This window comes from Danio rerio, chromosome 14, assembly GCF_049306965.1.
Source record: "Danio rerio strain Tuebingen ecotype United States chromosome 14, GRCz12tu, whole genome shotgun sequence".
Classification (NCBI taxonomy): domain Eukaryota; kingdom Metazoa; phylum Chordata; class Actinopteri; order Cypriniformes; family Danionidae; genus Danio; species Danio rerio.
The window spans coordinates 40820468-40835595 of NC_133189.1; positions in this window are offsets into that span (position 1 = coordinate 40820468).

A 15128-nucleotide genomic window follows, 5' to 3' on the forward strand; every position below is an offset into this window, starting at 1 on the left:
TCGTAAAAAAAATCTAGGATGTCCTTCGAAAAGAGCAGAGCTTTAACCAAATTTGCCCACTGGCCTCCTAAATATTCCCATTCCATAATTAGCTACATCAATCTTGTCTCCTTTCCACCAATCAGCTGGTATATGGTGTGCAGTCTGGCGCAATATGGCTACCGCCACATCATCCAGGTGGATGCTGCACACTGGTGGAGGATGAGGAGATTCCCTACCATGTGTAAAGCAGTTTGACTGTCCCACACCTTTCAATTTTGAAATTATGGCTTTTTGCTTTGAGTAGGCTATTCAGTTCATATGATCAGATCAAACTTTTATTAAGTTTTTTATTTTTATTTTATTTTTTTATAAAATTAGTCATTCACTGTATAAATAAAAAATAAAAATAAAAAACATTTTGAAATATTTATATTTTTCGGCTATAGTATATCCCAAATCTTAAGAGTTATTGGTTATCGATATTGGTCAAAAAAATCCATATCGGTGCATCCCTAACAATAAACCAGGAAAATTACATGATATATGATCCCAATCCCTAGTTTTCAACATGTTTTTACTGCCCCAACAAACTAAAAGTAGAATCATCAAACAAGCATTCAGGCTTCATATTAAAACTGTTGGTCTTCTGGGATGTAAAGGTTGAGCAGCAGCAACTGGGGTTGTGATCTCAGATATGGAAAATAATAAAAAGCAGACACTAACATATTCCCCTGGCCAAGTCCTTCAGCCACAGCATCACTCCTTTTCCCTTTCCGCACAATCAACACTTTTTATAACTTCCCTAAAGCTGTCAGCCCAGCTAAGAGAGGCGAGGAGCACTCAAGAGTGGAGTGGAGGAGGAAAAAGAGGAGAGCGATCATCAGTGACGGCTGCTGAAAAAGAGGGAGGAGAGTCTGCCAGTGCCTCTCTGACCTCCACAGTTTGATTTGGCAGAGACGACGGATAATAGGTCAACATCAAGCATGTAGAAGAGGGTCAGGACGAGACAAAGAAAACGGAGATGAGAGAAAGTCTGTAGATGGAAAGAAATGAGGGGGTACGGTATCCCTTCACCAGTCTTTTGGCCCCCTGCCCTGCTGGTGTCTTCTCCACAGTGTCGGATCTCAACTTCACACCGTAGACAGCTGGAGGCGTCAACACTTGACTGGGCCTAAAGCTCTTCTACCCGCAAACCCAGCCTCTGTTTATGCTCACAAAGCAGCCGCCTGTCACAATACACACACACATCCCTCTGATGCAAAGCCTTGTGTATCTTGGTGTAACTCTGTGGGTCTGCAGGCCCCTCCCTGACATGAGGTATCATTTACTTCCAGAGCAATTTCACAACTGTAGCTTTTCAGCGTCTTTGTCAGAAAAGCACGAAGATCCCTGTAATATGTTTGGCCGAATGCCCCGAGTTGATGAATTTCAAGTAGATTGCTCAACAGATATTCTTTTGTTGGGCAAAAGCTGTAAATGTCTGACTGTAGCATCTGCAGAGGTTTCGCAGTGCAAGCCGTACTTCTCAAAGCTACAGAGAATAAGGCTATCGCCATGAGGGGGCAGGAAACCCGTTTGGATGATGCCAAAAACAATAACATTAACATGAACTATCTCAATCCAAGCTATCAGTTTCCTGTCAGGGCTCCGCATCTACAAAAGCCTCAATACTAGTTAGGGGTTAAAGATCCTACTACAAATCACGCTGTGTGGGAACACACTTAATATACTTTCTTAATAGGTTCCAGAGAGGCGAATGTCTGGTAATCAAATGTGCTTCCTTGAAATGAGTCCCATCCACCTTTTAGAGCAGACGGCCCGGAGAGGAGAATAAACTGGAGAATGACAAAAATGACAGATAAGATGGGGGTTATTTTCATTTGCGTTTTAATTTAATAATGATAAAAAAAAATGAATGTCTGAAGTTAAAAGAAGCATGTGCTGTCTTGCCACAGAGCAAAAGAAGATATGGAGAGGAAAAGAGTGGAGGACAGCACATTCCTGCGGAGTGAGTTGGACTGGCTGGCAGAGATGGCCCAGAAAAGCTGAGTGATGAATACCATAGGTTTGTGAAGTTGAAGAACCAGACAGAATCCTCATCCGCACTTTAACAAAACCACTATACTGAGGTAGTTCCTCAAAATATAATTAAATTTAATTAAATTATACAAAACAAAACAAAAATAAAATAAAAAATGAAATAAAATAAAATAAAAGCATATTAATTGACATCAATTTACTAAAAACAAAAACACTTTTTTTAAGTAGTCGTTTTGAGTTTATCTGTGTATTACACATGCTAGGTCAGTAGCTGGCGATGTCTTTTTTTGTTAAGAGAAAACACATACCTGCATACGTATGGTCCTGTTGTCCCCCATTGTCGTTTTGGTTGTAAAGCACATCAACATTTTACACAGAGATGATAATGGAAACATTTTTATAGGCTCACATTTACCCTTGTTTTATTCATTAGCATAAGCATTGTAGGCACCCAAAAATTTTCCTTTATGCCCCACAAAAGTAATGAACTGGCAAAAAAAAACTTAAAAAATCAGTTATCTTGTTGAAAAAAGTGTATTGCAACCAGTGCAAAATTTTATCGAAATGGGTAAGGGATACTTCACCCCAATAATTTGAAATGCTTTAGTGTTTTTTTTTTTTTTTTCCATACTGTGGATCTCAATATAGTACAATTCATTGCTTATGTTCTTAAAAGCTATTTATTTTGGGTAAATACCTCCACTTGTTTGTTATTTATTTACTTTAATTTAATTATTTTATTTTTATTTTCTGATATTGTTGGGGTTGCTATTTTTATACCAGTGGATTTCTTTTGTACAGTTTTTGTATTTAAAAAAGAGGTTTGACATGATAAAACTATCAATCACAGTTTACCAAACACAGAGTAATTCACAATGCAGGGAAATGTTTGGCTGATATCCAAGCACAGCATTGGAAAGGCATATACAAATCAAACACTTCCTCTTCAGTGGCATCTCTGCAAAGAGAGGTAGATCAAAGGACTATATTTTCATCTCATCTCTTTAGAAAAGCTTTCAAATTTAAGTTTCATATCGCTAAAGACATTATAAATGTTTAAAGCAAAGCCTTTAAATGCCACTGATGCTGCTGTGACTGAGCAATTTTATTGTGAAGAGTGTTCTTTTTCAATCTACAGGTAAAATACATGTTTAAATATTTTTTGTTTTTCTGTTTTAATTACGCTAGGCACATAAGCACGCACATTTTCTAAACCTTGTATTTCTACTTGACCAAGTCTGACAAGATTTGAATCTAATCTCTTGTGATATACTTCCATTTCCAACATTTTGGTCCCACATCACCTATACTCAAGTCATCACAGGGACACAATAAATAATAAATGATCCTGAAATTTCTGATGGAATTCCCATTTGCTGTGCGGACGATTTTTTCAGCACTAAGGATTACTGTTCATTTCATCTGGTGTCCTTTTCAAAAGTATCTGCTTGTCGGCAAGCACAGAGATCTCTTACAATCACCAACCGCAGCACAAATTAAACCAAGCACACAAGCCTCAGATATTTTCAGATATGATTTTAGATGAAAGTTTCCAAGGTGCTGGAAGTAAAGCCACTTTCGATGGATCACTCCCGCTCAGATGCTCAGACTCATTTTCATTAGGGATTCCCACCCTTTTGAAAGACTGAGGTCACAGACTGTTTTATGATTCCTCCTCAAGATACATATTTTGGTGTTGTGGATGTGATGAAGCACCAAGAATTTCCAATCAAGAGATTCTTCAGTCTAACTATCAGTCCATTTTCCTTACAGGAAAATAGCCATGTGTCATTTTACATTCTTTCAAGCATTCTTGTTACTTTAACACACTGCAACATAAAAGTCTAGACCAAATCTTGATTTCCTCTAAATAAACAAAGACAACCATCAATTTGCCATTGGAGAAAAATCTGGTTACACTTCATGTGTGTTCTCGTGTTTGGCTCAATTAAAACAAACATTGGTGTGATTGCTCTGTTAGTGCAGTTCACTAAATAAGTGTGAACATTGCCATCCAAATCCTGGTTAACATCAAAAAAACTTTGTTCTTTTTTGCCTTCATACATACAGTAAGTCAAACAGGATTATGAAACTGAAATACGAATGAATGAAATACAACAACAAAGCATCTAATCAAGAACAGGAAATGATGTCACTATGCTGACGCTAACTAATTACAAGCATTACAAGATATTAAGAAGGTAGTCTACTAATGACTGGTGTTTGACGTGTTGCAAAGTTACTTACATTCAGCAGAGTGTCTACTGGGGGACCATCAAAATACAGTGTAACTGAAAGTCACGTTTTCTAGCGCTCAAGGTGCCGTAGGCTGGGTGGCGAAGCAGCGGGGGTGACAGTGATTGATTGAAAGATGATTGATGACTGCAGCTGACCGTTCAGCTCACATTTCAATTGTTGTGATTCAGGCTCTTCGCACCTTGTAAAGCACTTTGAGAGGAGTGTGTTGCATGAAAGAGCAATGGAAATGGAGGAAGGCAGTGGGTCCAACAGGTGCCAGCCAGCCCCCCACAAGTTCATCAGCATGTTGCCATGGCGCCACTACTGCCCGGCCTGTTCATTGGGTCAGCAAAAAAAAAGCAGATGAAGTGGGGGCTTGGAAAAACATGGCAAAACTTAAAGAAAGAAACTGTTGAGAGACCAAAGTAGACAATCATTGAGTTAAGGTCTGATTGATTTGATCAATGCAATACAATTAGCCATTTCAGATTCCTTTTTATGCACATTAAAGATGTCATAATCAGTCAAGTTCACTTGCTTGGTTGAAGGGCAATGATCTTTTTAGTGACGTCTATAGACACTGGATTGATTGGCTTGGATGGGATTGTGCTGAGGCAGCTGGATCAGGGCTCCAAAGTGACCCCAATGGTGTCACAAATGGCCTCCATCCTTCAGTAATCAACCCCTGAAAGAGGAGTCAGGGGTCATCCAGCATCCAGTGTTCAGCAACACAACTAAACCCACCACAACCCATAGGATTTTGGCATATATGTCACTAAACCAGGTTCATGAGCTAAAATTAGAGTGTTAGTCAATAAGATGGTCTTTTTCAGACAGTTTATCAAAACTAGAAACAGTAGATATGAAAAATTACATCTAGGGCAGCATATCAAAGATGGTACCTCTGAAGATTCACTTGTCTGAAGTGTGTGAAGGCAAGGTTAGTTAGGTTTTAAAGAATGTTTATATTTGCATCAGTTTAATGTGTGAATTAGAAGTTATGTCTTAAAATACACCATAGTTAGTCCACTTTTCTCAAACATTCTCAAAAAATAGTTCATACAACCATTTTAAACCAACAATATTACATTTCTTGGAACTTCACCCATACATTTCCAACTTATTTTAATTTGGTCAGTCTTACAAAAACTTTCTACTTCATATATTGGGGAGAAAAATGATGTAATTACATGTTGTAACCCTTTGATTTGTATTGTAATGTGCAATATATTCTCATTCTCATCGTGTACACTGAGAAACGGAGAAAAGAATTGGACAGACATTTAGATTACAACCCTGAGGTTGGGTTATGGTGAAAATTAGACTCCCCCCTCTTAAAATCATTCGAGAGCTATTCATCTGCAATTTAAGTACAGCAAGATGAGGCCAGAAATATCACAGAGCATCCTCCTCTCAAATACCCCTCATTGTCAGAGTCCAGATAACTCTATCAAGATACACAAGGTGATTTCAAAGGCTTGTCTGGCTGTACAGACTCATGCCACAGGAATGCAAGGCAATAAGAACAAATAATGACAATAATGAAATTGCATTCTTGTCAGGGTACCAATTTATCATGGACACCCGAGAAAGTCCCACTGGGGGTGACTGTGGTCAGAGCCAAAACCTTTCGCCCTCTTCCAGACATGCAAAATGAAGTCATTTTCTACACAGATGGACCTAAAACAGAGAATTCATGCCTAATTTGATGAAGCTGAATTCTGGCTAGAGCAACTACACGTGTGAAGCTTTCGAAAGCCTTTGAAAAGGTGATAAGTCTAAAGGCCCTTTAGTAAATCAGTGGTGTGTAAGCATGTGTGTGAAGTTTGGGGCACACAATCAGACAGGCTCTTGTCTTTATAATTTTAGCAGCACCGACAAAAAAGGCGCATTTGGTAAGTGCGGTTCCACACACCTTGAATTGTATGTCATCTTTGAAGGGCACTTGGACAGAAGTAAAACTCTTCCTGTTAGCCAAGTAGTGGCGTGACAACTCAAACTGAGGTATTGCCACACACAAGGAGCAGAGACTGAAATACTCAAAGTAGCCTTGAGCGTTGTATTGCTATACACCAATAAGAGCAAAGCTACGCTTGGCAACGTTCTCCAGTGCACTTAGAGAAAGGCAGATGTGGCTTTGAAGTGAGCAAAAGTTCACTTTACTCAAAGAATGTCACATTATTGTTTTGAAAGATGAAGAATGATTGAATAGAACTCCCATTAGTATCATACTAGAGTATTGACTGGTAGGTTAGTAAGTTGACGTACAAGTTGCTTACAATTATTTAATAAAAAGTATGTAGGCAACTACAACAAAAATTTGCAACCTGATTAGGAGCTCTTAATACAACATGTGCCGTTCTGTTTTCAGATAGACACACTTAAAAATAATTCTGGAGTTAAAGGCAACTGAAAACTTACTCTAGCAAATGAATTCAAGGAGGGGGAAGAGTTTGTATTCCAGCTTCGGAAAGCCCCCCTGATGTTTGGCTGCATTTGGTACATACCAGGGGTTACTTGCCATGCGGGAGAGCAAGGTGCCATCAAGATCGCTTGGAAACATTTTATTTTAAGCAAAATTTACGAGGTCAGCACCTGCCATCAAAGTAAATTATGATAACGCTTAAGCTCGGCCCATTAGGCATTTATTCAGAACTATGTAGCACTCAACAAATCACAGACAGTCAGAGTGCGATTTATGATGCCCGTCGCCCTCCATGCATTACAGCTATAAAATTTGAATGCAGTGGCCGTGCATTAAATGACACTAGTGTGGCTTTAACATTTTTAGATCGTTGATGGTTGACCTTTACGACCATGCTGAAACATAAAACCTAAAATCAAGAAGATATAGAGTATAACTTACCAGTGTGGCAAGTCTGTTTTAAAACATATTCTTTATGATTGTTAATGTAGTGATATTATTTAAACTGCAAAATGTGTTGAGCCACATCAATAAAAAAAAAAATTACAATAAATGCAGTACCAAACGATTTAATATTGTAGGTTTTATTATGCCAGATTTTAATTTTGTAGATTTAAGATAGTGTACGTTTTACATGGAAAAACAAACACTTCACTCTTGTACTACTAGATTCATTGTCTTATTTTCCTTTTATTTAAAATTAAAAACTAGATCGATTATAGGTTCTGAATGTCGATTTTGTTTACTTTTTGATTAATCTTATTTGGTGTTTTTTAAAGCATGATTTGCTGTGATGAATATTAACAAAATGCAGTTTAAATGACTAACATGAAATACAGCATGTTACACCATACCCAACAGGGACGTCAACATGAACCCCAACATCGTAGGAGGTTGCATTTTGTTTGGAAATGAAAATCAGGTTGACCCAACGTCAGGCCGACGTCAATATCCAACGTCAGACAGACATTGCATATTGGTTACTTTAAACACAACCTAAAAACAATAAAACGTCAACGTCTAACGAGGTTACAGCTTGACGGTGTGTGGACATTACCAATATTATGTTGATTTGATTAGACATTGGATTTTGGTTGCCATACCTGACGAATAAATGTCAGTATTTGACGTCAATATGACATTGGTTTAAGATGTTGGCTTGACGTTGGATTTTGCTTACCTTCCATCACAAACTAAAATCAACAAAATATCAATTGTTATTGGACGTCAAAATAAAATAACAAAATAACATTCTTGGACACTGGTTGCCTAAATCTAACCTAATATTAACGTCTTATGACATGGTGTGTCTGATGGGTAGGTTGTTAAGAGCGGCAGAATTTTAATTCAGTTAATAAGGTATGCCACTGGAAATTAATTGACTAACAATGAAATTAGTAATTTAGTTTGCAGCAATCAGATCAGACCTTCAAACACAAACATTGAGTCAAAATTCAACAGCTTTTCTTCTCCGTCAGTGCAAAGCATTGAGGTGAATCAAGCATTGACTGCGTTTTTTAAAATTAGACAGGAACATGTTACAAAACCTAAATGCACACTGCCAACAAGCTTGTGTCTTTAGCAAGCAGCACCCTGCGCATGTGCCAAGAAAAACATCTTCAGCTTGGATAATTACAGTGACTTCGAGGGATTCCAGTGCAGTTATCTAAAGACAAAAAGATTATAAAATAACCTTGCTATTTCAACTCATTCGCTACACCTAGAAGTAGCAGTAAAAACACCAGTCGTTTTCCCCCCAAATATGCCTACGCATAGCCAATGTTATTGAAACATCCTTCCACCATTAAGCAAAGTCAAAAACAATTCAAGCACGAGCACATAAGTGGGTCAGACACTTCAAACGCATAGCAGCGATGCTTGTGAGTGAAACATCATACCAACAATGAACAGGCTCAGAGGAGCAGGCCATGCTAGATTAAAGTCTGAATGATGCTTAACCCTGGCCTCTGCTGAAATGAACGGGACTTTAGCTCTCTCGCGCGCACACAACGCACGCACCCATACACCCGCACAAAGGCTTTGATCCACAGTAAAGTGGCTTTGATGGCTGAGGTACAGGAGCCTTGTGGAATCATCACAACCTCATCTAATCTTAGCGAGCAATGCTTATTTGTACTAAGCGTCTTAGAGTTACAGTGTCTTACTCAGAGATACTTTATACAATTGGGCTCATATCCGAAGGCTGGGTTTGATAAATTAGTGATATGTATATTATTAAAAGTTGTGATTTGTATGCCACTGTGCATATTTCTGAGTGCTGTTTATGTAATTTGTGTATTATTGTATGTGCGTGTCTATTTTAGACATAAACAATGTTAAATTATTTTCCTTCCATCACAAATGAAAAACACTAAGCTTACTAAGGCAGAATGTATTTCAATCAACCATGTAGTCAAACAATATGTTTTAATAGGTTTTAAATTCATTTTCTTTCTATGGCAGGAGAGTATTTTCAAATCAACCATGATCTTTCGGAAATCTATTTAATATGCTGATTTGGTGACAAATTCTAAAATTTTTCTAACAATTTGATATTTTTGATACATAATATGAAAATTATATATCATTTTTAAACCAGTAAATATTGTCACAGAGTTAAGGACATGCTATTTCAAATATGATTGATTTTAACATAATATTTCAACAAGTTTAGCTAGTGCACTTTTTTTTGTTGTGACATTGTCTTAGTTTCATCACATTTACAATTTAGTGAGACAAAAAATAGATTATTATAATGGCCAAAACATATGATTATTCCTAATACAGGAATTGGCAAATGACTGATAAAAAAAATAATAAAAATAGTTGTAGTTTTCATTCCTTAGACTAGTATAACAGCATATTCTTACAAGCAAACAATATAACTAATATCAGTGAATTCATCGTTTTTTATACCAATTTTGTTATTAAAGAAAAAACTATTAACTTTATAATACAATAGAGCAAAAACACTAAATAAAACAATGCCTATTGGTTTCCAGGTCTAGTGCCATGGTCAAACTCGAGTTTGAGCATGCAAAACTCTGTCGTATGGCACTGCGAAAAGGGGCTGGATTAAACAAGATGATTAGACATTTTAGAAAAGCAGCAATTGGTTCATAATTTAAATTTCTGTCAAGAGAGGTCAAGATTTGATCTTCAATTGGTCTCACGCAATCATGTGATGCAATTTCGCAGGTCAGAGTACACCAAGTTTGAACTTTGCAATGCAACGAACTGCAAAACTTGTCGCTCAAGCTTGCATTTTTTATCTGCCACATTCGCATGCATATGAATGGATGACTATCGGATGAAAAGTCTAGTGTAACTGCAGCTAACAGTGATGATCTACTTGTCTTCTGTTGTTTAACATAGACAGTAATATTTACATCAGGTTGCAGTCAATTTAATGCCCAATTTAAGACCCTATAAAAAATAAATAAATTTCATACTCACTTAAGACTAGACATGTACAATTTGTCAAATCCGCTCACAAATGCAGTTATATTTATAAATTTTAACACAAAACACATGAAAGAGAAATGTAGCATGCAGGATAAAACTAATTATATTGTATAGCTTCAAATACTTTAGAATCAAGCATTGAAATAATGTTTTTACAACACTAGTGCATTCTAGCTTCTTTTTTAAATTAATAAAAGTCATTTTTGATTAATTTAATTTATTCATTCATTCATTCATTTATTCATTTTGCTTCGGCTTAGTCCTTTATTTATCAAGGGTTGCCACAACAGAATGAACCATTAACTATTCCTGCAAATGTTTTAGGCAGAGGATGTCCTTCCAGCTGAATCACACACTCAATCACACTCACTCACTCACTCATTCACCACGGCCAATTTAGCTATTCCAATTCACTTTTAGGGCATGTGCTTGGACTGTGGGGGAAACTGGAGCACCACGAGGAAACCCTGCATGCGAACACGGTGAGAACATGCAAACTCTACATAGAAATGACAACTGGCCTAACCAGAACTCAAACCAGCGACCTTCTTGCTGTGAGGCAACAGTGCTAATCACTGTTATTATGCTGCCCCCAATCTAATTCATTTAAAAGTATTAATATAAAATTATTGATTTATTTTCTATAAAAATTAATTCTAAAATGTTCAAAAAAAACTCAATAAGAAAGCATATTTTAATGCATACTATATTTTAAGCACTGAGCTCCAGATGTAATATTATCATTGTCTTAAATTCCCCAACTTGTTTCAACTTATGACCTTCACTACCTGAAATACATCTTGAAGAGTTTATGCAAAGGTCTGTGGAAACTAAAGAGAGTAAAAATTCCACTTTTCCTTCTCTGCTTTCTGTTAAACTAAACGAAACAGAGGAAGAAGTATTTACTTACTGTAAGTAGAATCAAATGCAATTACCGAGAATCGGTAATGTCAGAACAGTTTTTTAAAACACTTGTCCTATGACACTTTATGGAATAAAATCATTAATCCCCATAAGTGAAGTTCTATATTTTATTACAACAAAAAGTAAAACTAAAATAAACTTAATAATATGATATGAAGCTTTTCTTGAAATTCTCACTGTTCATTTCTGGGACATTTTAGAAACATATCACACAAATCAAGCATGTGTCATTTGAGGGTAAAAACTGATCTATCTATGTGTGTGAGTGTGTGTTAATCTCTTTTATCCTCACATCAGGGCAGGGCGTGTCTTGGTGTCTTCAGTATTAGGCAGCAATGAGAAGCTTGAGTAAACACAATCAATGAGAAACAGTACAGCACACACAGGCAAGATACACACTCTGACAAACATGAACACACATATGAACACACCCCCATTCCAGCCACCCACCGCCTCCATCCACAGCCACTTCCACTGCCATATTGCAAGTATCGATCGGCAAAAAAAACGACCTACTCCAAAGAAATGATTGTACTCGCTTTCATCCATTTAGAGGTAAACGTGAAATAAAAACTGTGCCATTGAAAAGCAACTGTCCCTCTGTCACACTTTTATTTTTTTTTCACATTACAATCTCTTCATCCATTATTGATGAAGTTAAAGTAGTGGCATGCTGAATGTGTTGCATAGGAGATTTGGGGCTAATCCAGCAGAAAACAGGCACAGGCACATAATGAAGGAGGAAAAAAAGGCACAAATGTCAACAGTTTCACATTGGGACTGGATTAAGCAACCCCCCACAAAGAGACTGTCTCACTCGTCTTCGTACACAAACACTCACACCATGTCTCACCCGAGGATTAACACACAACCAAGTAGTAAATCTGAGCTGATTTTTTTTATGTGCTAAATGTATAACTATAAAAGTCTGTGTTACAGTTAAAAATGCTACAGTAAATATCCGTAATCTGGTTAACAGTGAATAACCATTAATTGACTTTCACAGCCTGCATGGCACTTCACTTTATATGCCTTTTGTTGACATTACTATGGTTCTTTTTCTCCCATCATTGGTGTATATTAGAGTTTTACAGTATGTTCTAATCTAATGTTGAAAAATGTTTATTCCATTACATTTATTTCATGTTTGTTGCCATGATGGTGTTTTGTCATTGTTTAAATGACACTGAGCAGCTTTTATGAATTTGACTGAGTGTTGAATGAGCATGTTTCTCTGCTTGTGGAAAAAGATGTTTGTGGTGAGCAATGGTTTGTTACACTTGACTTTCTCATTACCATATGTTTATGGATGTGTTAACATGTCTGTGATAACATGCATGTTTGTGTAACAAAAGATATGATGTGTAGATGTTAGTATACTATAAATGAAAAAATAAGGTAGTTTACCATAAAAATGTAAAATTACTTTTACAGTTTGTGCTGTATTTTTAACAATGAAAAAACTGGCAGAAACAGCAACCAATTTTTCAGCTTTTACAGTGTACAGTGAAATTACAGAAATCCTAACAGTTCACTCATGTATAACTTATGACTAAATCCAGACATAATCTGCTGCCATTTTTGCCAATACTGCTGAGAATAGTGTAAAAACCTGCAGATTTATGCAGAATTATTTTGGGAGTGTCGTAACTAAAAACGTACTATATGAAATAAAAAAATAATACCTTTTTAAATGTTTTAATTAAATGTTTACAAAGCATATCCAATTAGATCCACTTATTTGGTAAACAAAGCAAGTCTTCCATATAATATATCTACTAAAAGACAGAAAACCTTATTTTACAAAACAATCATAGGAAAATGTTCATATTAGTCAATAAAATGACAGACATTAATTTAAAACTGAATGCATATAAATTTACACACAATAAATAGACTCAATGATGGGCTCAAAATCTGTGAATTTCTGCGCACGCAGATTCTGTGTGGGCCTAATTATGACAAATGGAAAGACGATGTTATAACAATACAATACAAAGACAATCGTTAAACAAAAACAATACAAATAAAGTGCAAAATTAAGCCTTTCCTGCAACACATTTGAGGATAAAGAGTGTTGCTAGTAACTAGGGCTTTGTGCTTAATCAAATACATAGGACATCGATAATATGTGAATATTTTGGTCTCAAAGTCACAGACACTGAACAAAAACAGGTAATTTGTAAGAATTGTTGCCAAAGCATGAGGAAATGCAACAACCAGCAGCTACAAAGCATCACAAGTGGCTATATGTGGTGGCTATATAAAGGAGTGTCTTGCTAAAAAGTCAACTGAAAGTATTGCCAGTGACAATCTAGTAGCAAACAACAGCAAAGTACAATTTCAGAGTAGTTTCAGCCATTTGTGTTTACTGTTTGCTCTAGAGAACAGTTTGCGTTTCATTTCTGAATATTTAAAAAACTAATTTGAATGAATGTTTAAGTAAGTTAGTATGCTTTCAGTTCCTTTTAACTAAGTCTAAAAAGCTACAGATTTTACAGAATATAGAGCTAAAGCTTATCAAAATCGCAATATCTGTCAAAATATAAATAAATAAATATTTCGCAATTAGATATTTTCCCCCAAATGGAACAGCCATACCAGTAACAACACACTGACAAGCGATGCTCAAGTTAAGTCTTACGAAATACTCTCAACAACAAGGTAAAAGCAGAAACGATGCTTGCACTGTCAATATTGATAGTATGACCTTTTCTTCTCACTTTATGTCTCTGTCTGTCTGTGCCATGGTGGACTAATTAAATGCTAAGCTGACTCTAGTGGAGGTGTGAGGTGCACCTGAGCTGTTGTCGTCAATGGTTCAGTAACCATCTGATCTCTTTTGCTGATGACCGGGTGCTGGCGTCCATCATGTTTGTCTCATTACCTCCATTTCATTCTTGGACAATTTTCCCTCCAGCAGCCCGGGGGCATCACGGCAACTAACCACTCTCACTCGCTCACTCCTGCTGTTTATTGGTCCCCCTGCATCGGTAATTAACCACTGTGTGCTCACATGTATATTTTCTACACATAGCTTGAAATAAGATGCTTGAGCAACTTAATTTAGTTATATTAGTGAGTATAATGTTTTTCGATAGACAGACAGACAAATAGGATAATGAAAAAATATTTTATACAAATCAATATAGATTCATTATGATATGAAAAAAGAGAAGTTATACATTTATTTATTGTTTATTTTAATTATTTTATCTGTCTGTGATTTTTACAGTAAGGAACATAATAATTTAGAGTTATAGAAAGACTAGTTTAACCTGAAGTAAATCTGCCTTTCCCGTTTCAATAAACTTGAAGATATTAAATCATTGACCATTCAAAACCACATTACATCAGTGAAAGTTTTTGTTACCATGGTAAATGAGATGTTAATAGCAGATCGGCCCAAGACAAACAGTTGAGTGTTTTTTAAATATATACTACAGCGTTGCTGGCTTCAGTGGTGTGTGCATGTGTAGGTACAGACTTCTACTGCTTGCATTTAAGTTCTTGGTAGGCCTGGTCATGACAGTAAATGTTAACCACAGTCTATACTCTATATGTGATGGCACTGCATTGCAGAAAATTCTCACACTCTGGACACTCATTTTGAAGCCTATTTTACCATTTTAAGAAGTGTCTGTCTACAGCAGTCATCAGGCTAATTAAGGGCTCTTGAGCTTATCATTTAATCTTACAAATCAACTTGGCAAATGGAAATGAACAATGTAGTTGTTTTTTCAAAGACTGAGACTCCTCCTTCCTTGATTCGGCTTATCTGGCACTTTTCCCATTGCTCACTTCCTCATCTTCCTTATATTTAAAAAGTAGTCATGGTAAAAAAAAAAACACTTCACCCACAATAAAGTCTTTTTCTTGCTGGTCTAACATATTAGCAGTACATAAACTGATTTGTTTAATGGTTTGTGGCTTTGCGTGCGCTACTTTGACAAGCAACTCTGGAAATATCATAAAATCTCTGTGCAAGTATAGACAGTAGTGTGTGACAACCACTGTTTAAACTAATTGTTTGAATATAATCTATGAAGCAGTA